Consider the following 13,954-nt stretch of genomic DNA (forward strand, 5'->3'; position numbering starts at 1 on the left):
CACAAGAACAGCAATCCAATTACCTCTGCTGCAGGCTTTACAGCACTCAATGGAACAACACAGTACATTTCTCCATTGAATGCTAGCCCAATCAATAATAAAGGGGGAAAAATCAAGGAAAAAGAAAAAAAAAATCAGAGTGAATTCTCTGTTGGATTTGCAACAGCTATGCAGGATGAAAACACTCTGTTTTTCTGCCTCTCAACAGCTCTGGTTTCCAGGTACAGCTTTAATTTGGTGGTGACACAATAGTTGAACCTGACGGTTAAGATGACCTCCAATTTCTATAGATCTTTGGTAAATGAGTCTGTATAGGTCATTGGACCGCACATACTAGGTCTTTTGGGGAGAATTTATATACACTCAATCAGTGAATAGGAGCTGAAATGTTTGGGAATTCATTTTGCTTTGAAAAAAAAAGAAAAGATTGAATAACAACAAAAATAATTCTGGAGAAAAGAAATGGACACTATGAAGTTCTTACAAGTGAAATGAAATTCAAAGTTATGTTGCTATTGTGAAGCATTATTGTCAATGTATAGTCATTAAGCCTCTGCCAGCTTTAATCTTACTTGCAGTCTGATTATTCACCTTTCACAGCTTATCCTGTTTACTGGTTTCACACTTTCAACATTTGATTGCTCTGGTCACCTTTCAAATAAAGACTGTTCCATACTCAATATATTAAAAATAGGAAACAAACATTCATAATTATTTAGAATTTAGTTAAGCATAACTTAAATGTAGCTACCCAATTACAGTCCTAGAAAACAAATAATTAGGGTTAAAGAAATAAACTAGGGAAAAAAATAAATAAATAAATAAAAAATACAAGCATCTATAACAGAAGAAGTTCTATATTTTTTCTAATTATTTATCTTATTCCACAATTTTGACCTTATGTGCTTCAATTTACTTCCTCCTGAATAAAYTGAAATGGCTGTTATGTGAAGTTTCATGAGTTTCATGCATGCTGTAATTCTTTGCTCTGCAGGTTGCACTTTGTTCTGAGGTTATAATGGACAGTAAAATGTTCCATTTCTAAACATAGGTCTACACCATTTCCTTGGTTACAGAAGAACTGTCTGGGGCATAACTGGAGGAAGAAACCAGAAAACAGAATCAGTCCTGATGAACCAAAAAAAAAGACTACATGGTGGCAGGGAAACTATAGGAGCTCTAAAACAACTAGCAAATTTCCAGGTCAGTGCTGGTTCCCTAACTGCAGCTGCAGAATAAGTTTATAAAGGGTGGTAGGATTGCATTGCTTAAGACACTGTAAAAGCAGAGAGTAAGGACAGTTYTTGCCCTGGAGTGTTGTCAGTGGAAATAAATAGACAGGAAAAAACAATGTTCTATAAAAAACAATGGTTGTATAAATTCCACTATATGTCTCTGTGTCTATATGTAATTTGCAGCTGAAAGTCATTTGGTGAGGAAATATAATTTTCTGAGATAAATATTATTTGAGTGGAAGGAAAAACAGAAAACAGAAGACATTTTGAAGGACAGACAATAAATGGAGGTGGAAATACAGGAAAATACGTTTAAGTGAAGTCAGTGCTCCAGTAGCACCCAGAAAGCCCCGATCTCCACTGAGGCAATTTCTACATCTAATTCTTCCAGCTTCTGCTCTCCCTCTGTCACCTCCTCAGGGAAGATCTGCAGCACTAGAAAGCCCCTTCCTGGACCTGGGGGATATGTGGACCTGCATCAGTGCTCATGTGCTTGTGGGGAGAGGCAAAGGGACACAAAGAACTTCTGCTGCTGCAGACACCTGAGACCAGGATGGCCAGGAGGAGAAGTAATCTTCACCAAGTCTTAATATCTTCACCCTTGACATTTTGCTGGGGGTTGCTTTGTCTTGGGTAGAAGCYCAAGAGGATATTTCCTTCACACCTTTTTAATTTTCTTTTCTTTCTCCCAGGCCACACGCAATATCTTTAGAAGCTCTCTTATTTTGTTTTTGAAGACATACTGATCTCAGTCCACTACCATGTTTTTATTACCTTTCTTTCTGAATTCAGGTGAGTGGTTATAGATACCAATAGGCATCCTAAGGACTATGATCATTCAGCACAAAGAGGGTAAGTAGGATTAAACAGCTTTTACAAATCATTAATATATTCTCAATATTCAGGATATTATTAAGAAAGGTATTGAAAGGCATATGACAATCTAAGGAAATCAAAAGTTAAGAGCACCATAGTCTCAGAATATTTCTCAGTTAAAAGGTGCCTCTAACTTCATTATATCTTTCAGGATGCCACATGAATAAAGCCAAGCTAATCTTTAGAATTAACCCTATCAGTTTCAATCTGCTTTTTTCAGGAGCACTGTCCTCCAAACTACTGCTGTCTGTAGCTGAGTGAGTTGCTGTGTGCTTTGACAACTTTTCCATATTGACATTTTCAACTGAAAGACTTTCGACTTTCTTTTTTAACTCACTTGGTTAAAATAATCTGAAGAGATGAAGGGTGGAGGAAGCAATTTCCCAACTTAATACAAACTACACTCGGAAAATGTTGGAACAAGSATTGCTGATCAGTTCTATAGACTGGAAGGAGATATACCTAAAATATTGCTACTGCTCAGCAGGAAAAGAATAGACTTGAAAAAGGAAAAATAAAGAAAAAAAAAATAAAAAAGAGAAAAAAATCACATAAACAGCACTCAAACACTTGTAAAGAAAATGAACAAAATAATAACAAACATCAAAGTATTTCTGCCAGTGTACCTAGATTCCCTTGGGCAGATAACAGATGCACAGGGACCAATATGGAGAGATGCTGCAAGACTACAAGATGCCTCAGATGGCACAGGGGTTGGAGTCCCACCATGCAGAAAATCTGCACCTCTGCCTCACAGGGGAGCCAGATCTCTCCTGTAGGTCTGTCCCCCCATCTTAAAGTTCACAGATTAGCAGCAACAGAGAGAAAAAGCCTCAGTGATCCTTCAATAATTCTGAATAGTTCATAAGTACTCAAACTGGTAAGAAAAAATAAGCAAATTTCATCATTCAAAATAGGGCAAGGTTGCTCCAGACCCCATTCTGTGTATCTCGCAAATAGAGGTAAATGTTTGTTTGTTTTTCTCATATTCTTTTCTTATTAACTTTATCCTTAGTATCCTGTTTGTGTCAGCAGTAGTTCATAAGACAGCCACGCTGGAACATCYCTTTTATAAACATTTTCTTATGCTCGTGAGAATTCCCTCCACAAAACAATCTGAAGCTCAAAAACAGCAACTGCACACTTAGTCACATGCAGAAGATTTCCACTCTTCTTCAAATCTTGAAGAAGCTCCCTAATTCACTTGCTTGAGCCTTCTGCCTTTCTTTAGATATTAACTTCACGAAGTTGCTGACAACACTTCTGATTGATAGTTTTTCAGTAAAAGGAATATTGCAGAAGAGTCATAAGGACTTAAATCACCCTGATCCACCTTCATGCTTCCTGAAAACATGTTAGTGAAAGTGGTAACTTTTCATTCCTCTGCAATAAAGACACTTGCTAACATAGCCCTGCCATTTCTTCTGTTTGCACTTATCTTTATCACAAAACGTGGCTGGCTTCATTTCAGTAATTATGTTTGCTCCTCTTCAACCACCTCCGCAATAGTAATGACTAAGCAAAGGCCATCTGTTTTTATAATTCTTTAAGATGCATGTTAAACAGCTCAATAAATAATGCAGCTCATGTTATCCTATGGGATTCTACATAGCCTTTCTTTCCAAATCTTTAATAAGTTATTTCATTTTTCATCTGTGGAAAAGTCTATCATAATTCAATTAATCTTTCCAGAAGTTAGGTATTTAGCTTATATTTTCCTTTCCTTAATTTTATGACATWTTTCTCAGTAATAAGTGATTATATGTGGTAGTTAATTGCATTCTATTGTGCAATCTAGCTACCAGGTATTCAAGCTAAGTAKKTTTTTTTTTTTATCTTTTCCTAATAAATCAATGCCTCAAACTCTCACCTCACTTGATTAGCTCTTTAATGATTTTCCTTTCCTGTGGGACAGTTGCTGTGCCCAGAATTGAAATTCAGCACAGGCTGCCGAAATCACAGAGAAAGGATTTTGACGCCATCTGTCTGAGGGGCTGACTGCTGATTGCAGTAAAAGGAACATCCAAGTAAAAATGTTCTATAACACCCTCTACAAAGACTTGGAGTCATTTTGTATTTAGACAGTGACATTTTTAGCTTTCCTTAAAACAACAAAAACTCAGACAGACTTGATTATAAAATGATATAAGACCATTTGAGACAAATATTTTGCATATATGATTGGTCAGGCTGAATTGTCACTGCTGCCAACAGCAGCTATCTGATTTGTGATGATCATGAAAAAAAAATAGAAAAGGAAGATAAAGAAACAAAATCGTCATAGGCAGCAGGAACTTTCTGCTTTGGAATTTTCCAGTGAGKACATAGAATAAGCAGGGAGTAAAAGACAACACACACAGTCCAACTGTTTGTGAAAGCAATAGACAAATATATCATCATTCAGACTAATGCCCAAATGAAGCCACAACTGGGGATCAAATTTGATGAAGCTTCTTGAGGTCTTCTTGAAAGGTTTTGCCATTAAAGTACGTGGCATTTGGGATGATCACAGTCGATTTGCCAATTTCTACCACCTCTGAAATGCTGCCAGAAAATACATCTCCCTCCATTTTCTGCCAACTATAGTCCTGAAAGTGCAGGGAGTGTTTGCACCTAGGGACTCAAATCTTAACCTTTCTAAAGTTCAGTGACTTAAGAACGGAGATTCTAGTTCAGGAGAAATGTTGCTCAAATGGTCTGTCTAGCCAGAAATCTTCTGCTTTTCCTCATAAGGATTATGTCTGTCTCTCATCATCATTTCTTCTGGTCATAATTTCAGGAGAAAATTGATCGTCTGTGTGAAGCAGGTTCAGTTATACTTTATTCTGCAAATTTTTGATGACAGGTAAGTGATGAGTGATTCCCTTTTAGCCTCTGTCTCTCCCTTACATTGCTAATCACGTCACTCCAAAGCCTGAGACAGTATCTGCTTCCAGTTGCCTCAACCCAAAACCTTTTTTCGCCACTTACTGATGTTAATCAAACAGGTTTCTGTGAGATTTCAGATTGTCCTGAAAGCCTTTCTATGAAGCTGTAGGCTTTTTTTGCCACATGTGAGCTGACTATAAACTACTTGATAGTTTATACTACTCCCAGCACCTTCAAGCTCAAGCAGTCACCCAGATGACATTAGTACAACATTATCAAATACTTACAAAAGGTACAGGACAACAGAACCTAGTTGCAAATAAGACTGTTCATGCAACATGCAGACTGAGGCCCAGACACATAGAAAAAAACAGAAATTACAACATTTAGAGTGAGCTTGGGTAGAATTACASATTAGCGTGGAGAGCATTCAAAACCAAGGTGTTTACATGCCTTTGAAAGTCTGTTTTTAAGACCAAAACCTCATTTGCCTTCCAAGGCATCTAAACCATTAATTAGCACTTGATGATCTTTTGCTTGCTGTGACTAGTTATAGTCTAAAAAAAAAAAATGTAACTAAAGTCATTTTGGTACTGTTCATAGCTTTGTAATTAATTCTCTGCGTATTTTTTTTAATGAAAGAACTAGATTCACAAAGCACTGAAGGAATAGCAGTACTGTTTCTATGCTCTTTCACTAAAGGACAGAGTTGTTAGAGTGGCCAACATAAATGGAAAAGGTCAAGCTTTTCAGGTGGCAGGAGAATGAGCCTGCATGTGCAGAAGGCATGGTGGCATTTGGGGAAAGATTCCTTGTAGTTCCTTCTACTGAACCTATGCCACTGTCTTAAAAAAAAAATCATACATTTTCTTTGGGAAAGTGAACTTCTTATGAAGAAGCTGCTCTTACTGCTTCAACTTGAAGTGACAGCAGCATGTAACACAGTCTGTGAACATTGCCTGGCTATTATTGCAAGGAGAATGTAGCATTTCCCAAAAGGAAATGCCCACAGTTAAGAAAGAGGTTTGCAGGGCAGATAATCTTCCAATAACTTCATACTTCTGGTATAATACACACTTTTGGCCCAGAGGAGTAGATCAGACCTGGCCCAACATAAACTCTCTAAACAACCYTTCACAGAGAAGCATGGAGCTTCTGCAGAAACTGCTTCAGTCTGCTGATCCATTCTATTAATCACTAACACAGACACAACCACGGGGAGGCATCTAATCCAAAATTTATCACCTCAAGCAGAGAATAAGAACAAACTACTCAAATTATAYAGCAATGTGCTGGTTAGAGTGTCTGGTGGGAGAAACAGGTTTGAGCTGTTGAGTCCCACTTTCTCCCACTAACATCTAATRCCAAGAAATAGCAGACCTACACTTGTGTAACTGGTGCTGTAATCTACCCTCTTGTCACACTTATTTTTATAACCTTGATTTGTTTTAATTCAGCAAGAGAAACCTTTAAGTGTTTCCATTTGCTTCAGGTGATGACATGCAAATTGTTTTAGTTGATTCGATGTGGCTCCTTAGTCAAAAAAGAAAAGTGATGACAATGCCSTATTCTGTGTCATGTCTTTTTGAGATAGGACTTAATGCTCTAAATCACTTAATTATTTTAATGCATCTCATCAGACAACTGATAGGGTCTTTGCAGCTACTATTTAGTTTACAATAACATTTAAGATTAGAGCAGCTCAAAGCAGCRTTATCTGAGTAAATTAATTGAAATTCTAGCCCCATTACCACCGCAAGGAAGTGTTACTTTGATTCTGGAAAAGATTTCACTTAAGATACACATTTTTTAAAATCATTAAGGTGTAATTGTCATTCATAACAAGATCATTTGGATGCATTTAAATRCTTCCCTTGGCAATTTATTTTGTGTTTAATTAATGCAAACATCTGCATATGCTAATGCAAATTAGAATTTTTTCTCCAATTTTATAAATAATACACTATTATTATTTAGATCAACTATGACTAAGAGAAGATTATGTGATGGAAATAAAAATTAGTTGGAGTAATGTGCTACAGCACTAAATTTTTTGGCTGAATATATGTGTTTTTCTGCAAACTCCTAAGTGAATAAAAACTGACAATTTCTTGTACAAATTTTATCAAGCATAAAAAATCATTAAATCTTTTATTTTTTTTCTTTTATTTTACTATCTAGCATGATTAGGTTTTGCAGGTTTGGGCACAGTTAGTATGTACATAAACCTCATGGTAAATCACTTCATAAAATAAATCAYTTGAAATTAATTTGACATCTGAATAAACTGAAGGAAATGCTTTGGAAGACAGATGGTTGTTAAGGTACTGGTCATGTGATAGAATCTGAGCAAATAAATGAGGAAAAATGTGTTGGACATTAAGGATGCTATTGTAAATGACTGATGTGCCATGCCTTTATTTATTCTGATTCCTAGATTTCTCTCTTTTCTATTGTCTTCATTTAACAGCTTTACTGTGCTTTACCAGCTATTCAAATTTGAAGCAGTTTTGCAGTCATTTTATTACCATATTTATGAGAAATAAAGACCATAATCAAAATGCCTTCCAGATTTTTTTTTTAACACTGTTAATCTCCCTTATATGAGTGGACCTTCCTGCTAAATAAGCTTGATCAAAGAGGACTCCTGACTTGTTTTGAAATGGCACACCTGAAACCTGTCTCATATCTGTCACTCATGCAGCGTGATCACCTTAACCACACTCTTAATACTTGATTCTTATCTCTTGACTAGTCTATTTGATTAAAGATAATAATCACTCAAACATTTTCTGTTTAAAATCCCAATCAGCTGAGATATTATGCACACTTGCTGTGACTGTAGTAGCCTGTTTTCTTCACTTTTTGGATCACAAATAAATGGCACAAAGAGAAAGATTCTGGCAGAAATTACCTCTTTGGATATTTCTGTCTGAAGAGTTTGTCTTACAGGAAAACATTCTTTCCTGTAGAGTAGCTGAAAGGTTTTTGATGTTCTTGTTCAACAAAAATTTAAAGGAAGGAAAGGCAGTTGGTGCCTGTGTGGTCTTACAGAAAACAGACTTTGTCAGAGAAGCTTGATTTAATTCCTTGAGGAGACTACAAGTTGGTCGATAAAGGTAAGTCTATAAATGTGATAGACTTATACATTGTAAGTTATTTGCTTTGGTGCCACATACATTCTGAAAATATTAAATTAACATGGGGYCAGTAAAATACATTTCACAAGGATTAAGAGCCACCTAATAGATTTTTTTTTTAAGTAGTTATCCATCCTTGCATGAAATTCTCTCTAGTGGGGCTCTTTTGGAACTAACATTACTCCAAAATTATTTGTTGTGATCAGATAGAAGTACATGTACAACTCAAAAAATACAAAATATGCACTGGGCTGAATTATGAACATTAGAAAACAGTACGGCACAATCTATATTTCTTTCTAAAATAAGTCAATACAAAATGCATTTTTGTACTGTTTAAGGCAAAGCAATGTCTAGCAACAATGAATGAGGGAAAATACTATATAGTGGGAACTGGGTTTTTGAAACCAATGATGTTAGAGTAATAATGGATAATCAATTTACTATAAACTCCTCTAATGATGCTAAAAACATAGCAGCAACCCTAATATTACTAATGTATCGCATTGTTCCTCTTTACTTTCTTTGAGCTCTTTGAGCTCTGACCTTTACATTTAGAATGGATAAAGAAGCTAAGGAGTAAGAAAGGTCTAGGGGATTAAGAAGGGTTTCAGTATCAGCTGAACTGGAACTGGGGTTCAGGCTGAACTGGAACTGGGGAGCAGGCAGCAGTAGGATCATGTACCAGTGACTTACAGTAGGTCCACCTTKCATCAAAACAACACAGAAAACTGCTACAAGAATCCTTTTCTGTGCACTCCACCAACAACCTTGAAAAGAGCACACTAAAATAGTCATTTCTAATTGCTGAAGTCACAGGCCTTAATCACATCATTCCTTCTGATTGCCAAGGCAYGCTGGACTATCAAAATCCATGTATTGCAATTTGAATGGATTAGCCTTTAGGACACATTAACATCCAATTTCACATGATATTAACTAATAAATAGCTCTAGCAAAAGAATTCAAACTCTAACTGTCAAATAGTCATTATGTCCAGTTACCCATAGCAGGCAGAGCTGGAGGGAGGGGAAGCGTGATTAACTTGTCAAGGAAATACAGCTGTGAAAGCAGCTCTGTCAACTTGTTTCACAGGATTTGCGATTTTAACTCACTAATATGTCAAACACATCCACAAGCCTCAACCAAACCAGAGCACTGCTGTATTAAGCAAAATAAATACAGATGGCAGGAACAGATTTTTGCTCAGACTTTCTACAGTGTTAGTGTAACAACTGTTTCACCCACTGTTTGAAGCACCACAGCATTAATGCATTTAACAATTATATTTAGGCAGATTGGAAGTCGCATGCTCCAAAAGCAGCCTTCCCTTCCTGTGGAACTGGTTGATGTATGGCTACGGAGACAGTGAAAGATTGTCATACATCTGTTGAAAGGGACTGCTTCACRGTAAATGAATTTTACCGCAAATGAAAGAACACAAGAACTTTTCCTATCATAACACCTGTCTCTCCAAACCCAATCACGTATGTTACTGGCATTACTATTAGAATTAACAAGCTTAAACACCCACTGCTGAGAAATGTTCCTCCTAGCATGCTAAAGGGAAAGATGTTCTTTGCAATGTTTCCCGCTTTTGTTCCTTCTCACGGGTTGAAAGCATGCCCATAGGCAGGCTGGAGTGACTTCAAAGTGTAGAACAAGATTGAAATTATGTTTTATCTTTATTCTTCTTTGGTCACCAATGCAAAAAGAGATTACATTCTCTGCCTACTACGGATAGTCTAAGAGGTGACAAGTCAAAATCAGACACCTCTAGTGATATACTCACATTCRTTGACTACATTGCCTCAGAACACTTCAGTGGAAATCATTAAAATTCCTTTCCTTACATAATCCTTTCATTTAGGTCAAAAGAGGCTATTCCTCATTTGAAAAGTCAACAAAGATTTAAAAGACACCTTGAATGAGGGGCTTGTGTCTCTGCTTAGACACAAGCAGAAAGGCACTGGGCCGTAAGAAAGTGCTCTTTTATTATCACCACACTATTTCCATTTGATCTTTGTGTCACTGAGCGTGGATGGGAGTTTATTTGGTTTATTGGGGGTTTATTTTATTACTTTTATGTTTGAWTGTTGCTATTGACCAGTTAATCAAAGTCACTGTTTAACAGTTTTCCCTAATTTCTTTTGGTCCAGGGTAAACACTGTTTAATTCACTGCTGAGAATTTGATGAAAGATTCTGTTTTTCTCATCCTGATTAGGAGAAATCAATATTTAACACTGAAGTAAGGCAGAACTTCAATTTTATCATTTCTAGTTACTGCCTGTTTTATCATATTAGATTTCTAGACGAGAACAAACATAGTAGAGATACTGTTCGGCTCTTTTCCCCTTCATAAGGTTATCTCCAGCTCAGGAAGGAAAAAAGAAAGATAGATTGTCTGACTGGTATCAAYATGTTGAAGACATCATCTGACAGGATTTGGTCATTTCCTCTTCAGTAGAAGTAAAAAGATAAAGGTGATTATTTTTTGCTTCCAGCCTCTGATATTTTCACTATTAAGATTAGCTTTCTTGAGCTCAGAATTAATAGCTCAGTTCTCCTGCCTTGATATCCCTCAGAAAGRAATTGATCTCATTCTGAAAATATCTCATCTCAGAGTATTCTCATATTTGCACCTGAAAGAGATGCACTTGATATTAAATCCAAATTACAGTATATAAGGAACTACAGTACACCAGAGTTAATCTGTGAATGTGTTACTGCTTTGCTTAGAGCTCATTACTTGGGCAACTGTTAATGATTTCATCTAACTAGATACAACAGATTGCTCCRCTCATCAGTCCCAATGGTCATTGGTATTTCTAACAGAGATAGGTATAAGCAAGTTGTTATCCAAAGAGGCTTACTTCTGCCTTCCTTATTAAATAGCAATCTCGGGAAATTAAAAAATTCTGTAGAGAGTCAATATATAAAGTTATCAATAAAACCAAATCAAAGTTTTCTTTAGCAAAATCATTCTCTATGTTACGGCAGAAGCATTTTGTTAAAGGCTAGTTCCCAGCCACAAGGAGCCTCAAGGTTGTGCAAGTGTTCTCAGAAATTGTTAGCTAGGCAAAAGAGGGGTTGGGATAGGGAGAAACACTTCTAAAAGAGACATATTTAAGTCCTRTTTTCTTACATCCCTCCATAATTCTCACTAAATTTAGTACTATGTTGTTAGTATGTAGACAACTAAGCAAATTCTTCCTTCTTCTACTCATAATTGATGTCTGTCTTGATTCAAAGGTTATTCAAWGGCAGCTGGTAAGCATCAAAATATTCCATTTTTATGGCTCTTATTCCTCTTAAAGCAGAGTAAAAATTGTAATCATCAGTRCCAAAAATACTCAAGATTATCTAAAATATAGGCAATGTTCAGCTGAAGCTCAGGAATGGAAATAAGGTGTSAGGGTGGAAGAAATGCTTTTTGGCAAATAGTATTAGTCAGAAAACAATTGAAGTCCAGTTTAACATGGGAAATCACTCCACAAGTAAAGACCTTATATGAATAAAATCAAGGCATAAACTTTATTATACTGAATATATTTTTAAAAATTGTGAAAAACAGAGCATAAAATATTAAAAAGGCAACAATAAGGGTTAGAGAATTCTAATACTTTGTCTTAATTCCTTCAATTTGAAAAGAGCCTTTTGTCATTTGACATAATCTACCACTTCACAATAAACCTTCCAGATGCTCTTCATGACAAATCAATAGAGATATCACATTTGAGTAATATATAAAAGAATTTTCTCACTGGTGTCATGTCATCTTTTTTAGTCACTCAGAAATCTCTTTAGTATTCAGCGCAGAAGACAGCTATCAGAAAACAGACACTAATTATGATGGTTTTATTGATTTTGACTTACAAAGAAATCTCAGATGAGACTAAAAAGTAATTTCTTCTTCTTCAGCAAAATCTTTATAAGAAAACATTTGTCAAAAAATGACGTCAGTGATTGCACATTTCATACATTTCTGTTAGCAGTTGTGCTCTGTCTATGGCAAGGTTTGGGACAACATATATTTCTCTACTTGTTGATTTATACCAGGGTGGAACTTCTAACTTATTTAAATCAACTCAGTCTCTCCAGYTCTCATCAAAACAGAGAAATATATAGATTTTGTTTTCTTCAAAACTAAATTTCCACTGTAAGACTTGAAATTTACTCTGCACTTTTTCATAGAACCATTTTTTTTAGTACAGAAATCTACTTCATACTGCTGCAGAGAGAAAAATGGTTTGTTTTGGTTTAATTTTATTGCTCTCACATAAAGAAACATATAGACATTTGGAGGAGATAGATAGATAATTTTTTTAATGCAAAATACTGCACAACATGAATATGTCTGCTTTATATACACAGGAGACTTTCTCCAGTAGGGCTTACGGTTACATTAGCATTTCATCAAGATTCTTCCAGATTTGTATGCTGTATTACTCATTCTTTGGAACAATACTAAACTGAACATTTGCCACCAGAATAAAGGTTATGCAGTGTGAGATGATCCCAGTGGATGGAGCAGTGCTATTTCCACAGTACATAGCAAAGAGAAAATAGAATATTTTTCTAAAACTCCAGAAAGCCAGATTCCAATAGCATGGTATATTATATTTTCTAAGTAAGTTATATTCTTTCTAGTCCTTCAGTGACTAGTCTAAGTACAGGAGTTGTTAAAATATTTTTTTTTTTTTGTATGATAGCCCTTTCACAGACTTTATATAATATCTATTTGCATTGCTTCCATTTTGTCCTGAATAAAATACCACTACAATGAGCATTTTGGGTAATTTCTACTTGAATACTGACAGCAAATAATTACATTTGCTTTAATTTAACATTCTACCATASTGTTAAAACAATGAAGACATAAAAAACATCTGCGTAATATTTCTGGAGGAAAAAGCAAACCCTAGAAGTAGAAATAGCATGTTTGAACTGAACTTTCAGGAAAGCTGGCCTGRGCTAGGCCAACCTATAAATGGTTCAGTGATTTTTCTCTCAACTGAACAGGATTGTTGAATCCTTTATTAATTCTCATAGGCGTTCTTAAAAAGGAAATGGAGGTTACATAGATTCCACAAAACTTTGGACTATCCTAAAGAAATAAAATTCACTTAAATGTTAAGCTAGCCTAATAAAGATATGCGATTAAAAATAAATAAATAAATAAACTCTCCAGAAATCTCTTTCCTGGGTATGCTAATTTTTTTCTTTGCTTATCTAGGTGACTAAAATACATTTTTGCTTCCTCCTACTCCAGTAAAGTATACCAGTCAATGTGCTTAAGAGATCTTATTTTATCAGTAAACCATGAAAAAAGGTTATCAAGCAGTCTCTACGTATTAATTTTGTAACACAGGATTAAAAACAAGACTGATTCTAGCCAAAACTTGCTGTGCCAACACACAGTCATTAGTTGCTTATTACCAAGTATTAGATGTATTTTACATGCTGCAATTTTAAATGTACATTATTTAGAAAATTTTTCACTTGTACAATGAATTCTTCCCTATAAACAATAAAAAGCAGTATCATTATTTTTATTAAATAACTAMAAAAAAGCAGTAGGTAAAAGAAAATATATTTTTCTACTACTTGGTTCATGTATGTGTGTGTGTATGTGTGTGCATGTGTGTGTGTATACACATCGCTCGTTGAGAGAACTTATTCATTTAAGGTTTTCTGGATCATTTAATGGACCATTTAGAAATTTTCCTTCCACTCCTGCTTTTCAGGAGCCTTTTGTAGCCCAGTAGCCAGACAGTCATTTTTCTTTCTGGATGATGTAATTGAAAACACTACAGCTTCTGTCTTCTGCAGGC

This window comes from Nothoprocta perdicaria, unplaced genomic scaffold (assembly GCF_003342845.1).
Source record: "Nothoprocta perdicaria isolate Ctin4 unplaced genomic scaffold, notPer1 scaffold_65, whole genome shotgun sequence".
NCBI lineage: Eukaryota > Metazoa > Chordata > Aves > Tinamiformes > Tinamidae > Nothoprocta > Nothoprocta perdicaria.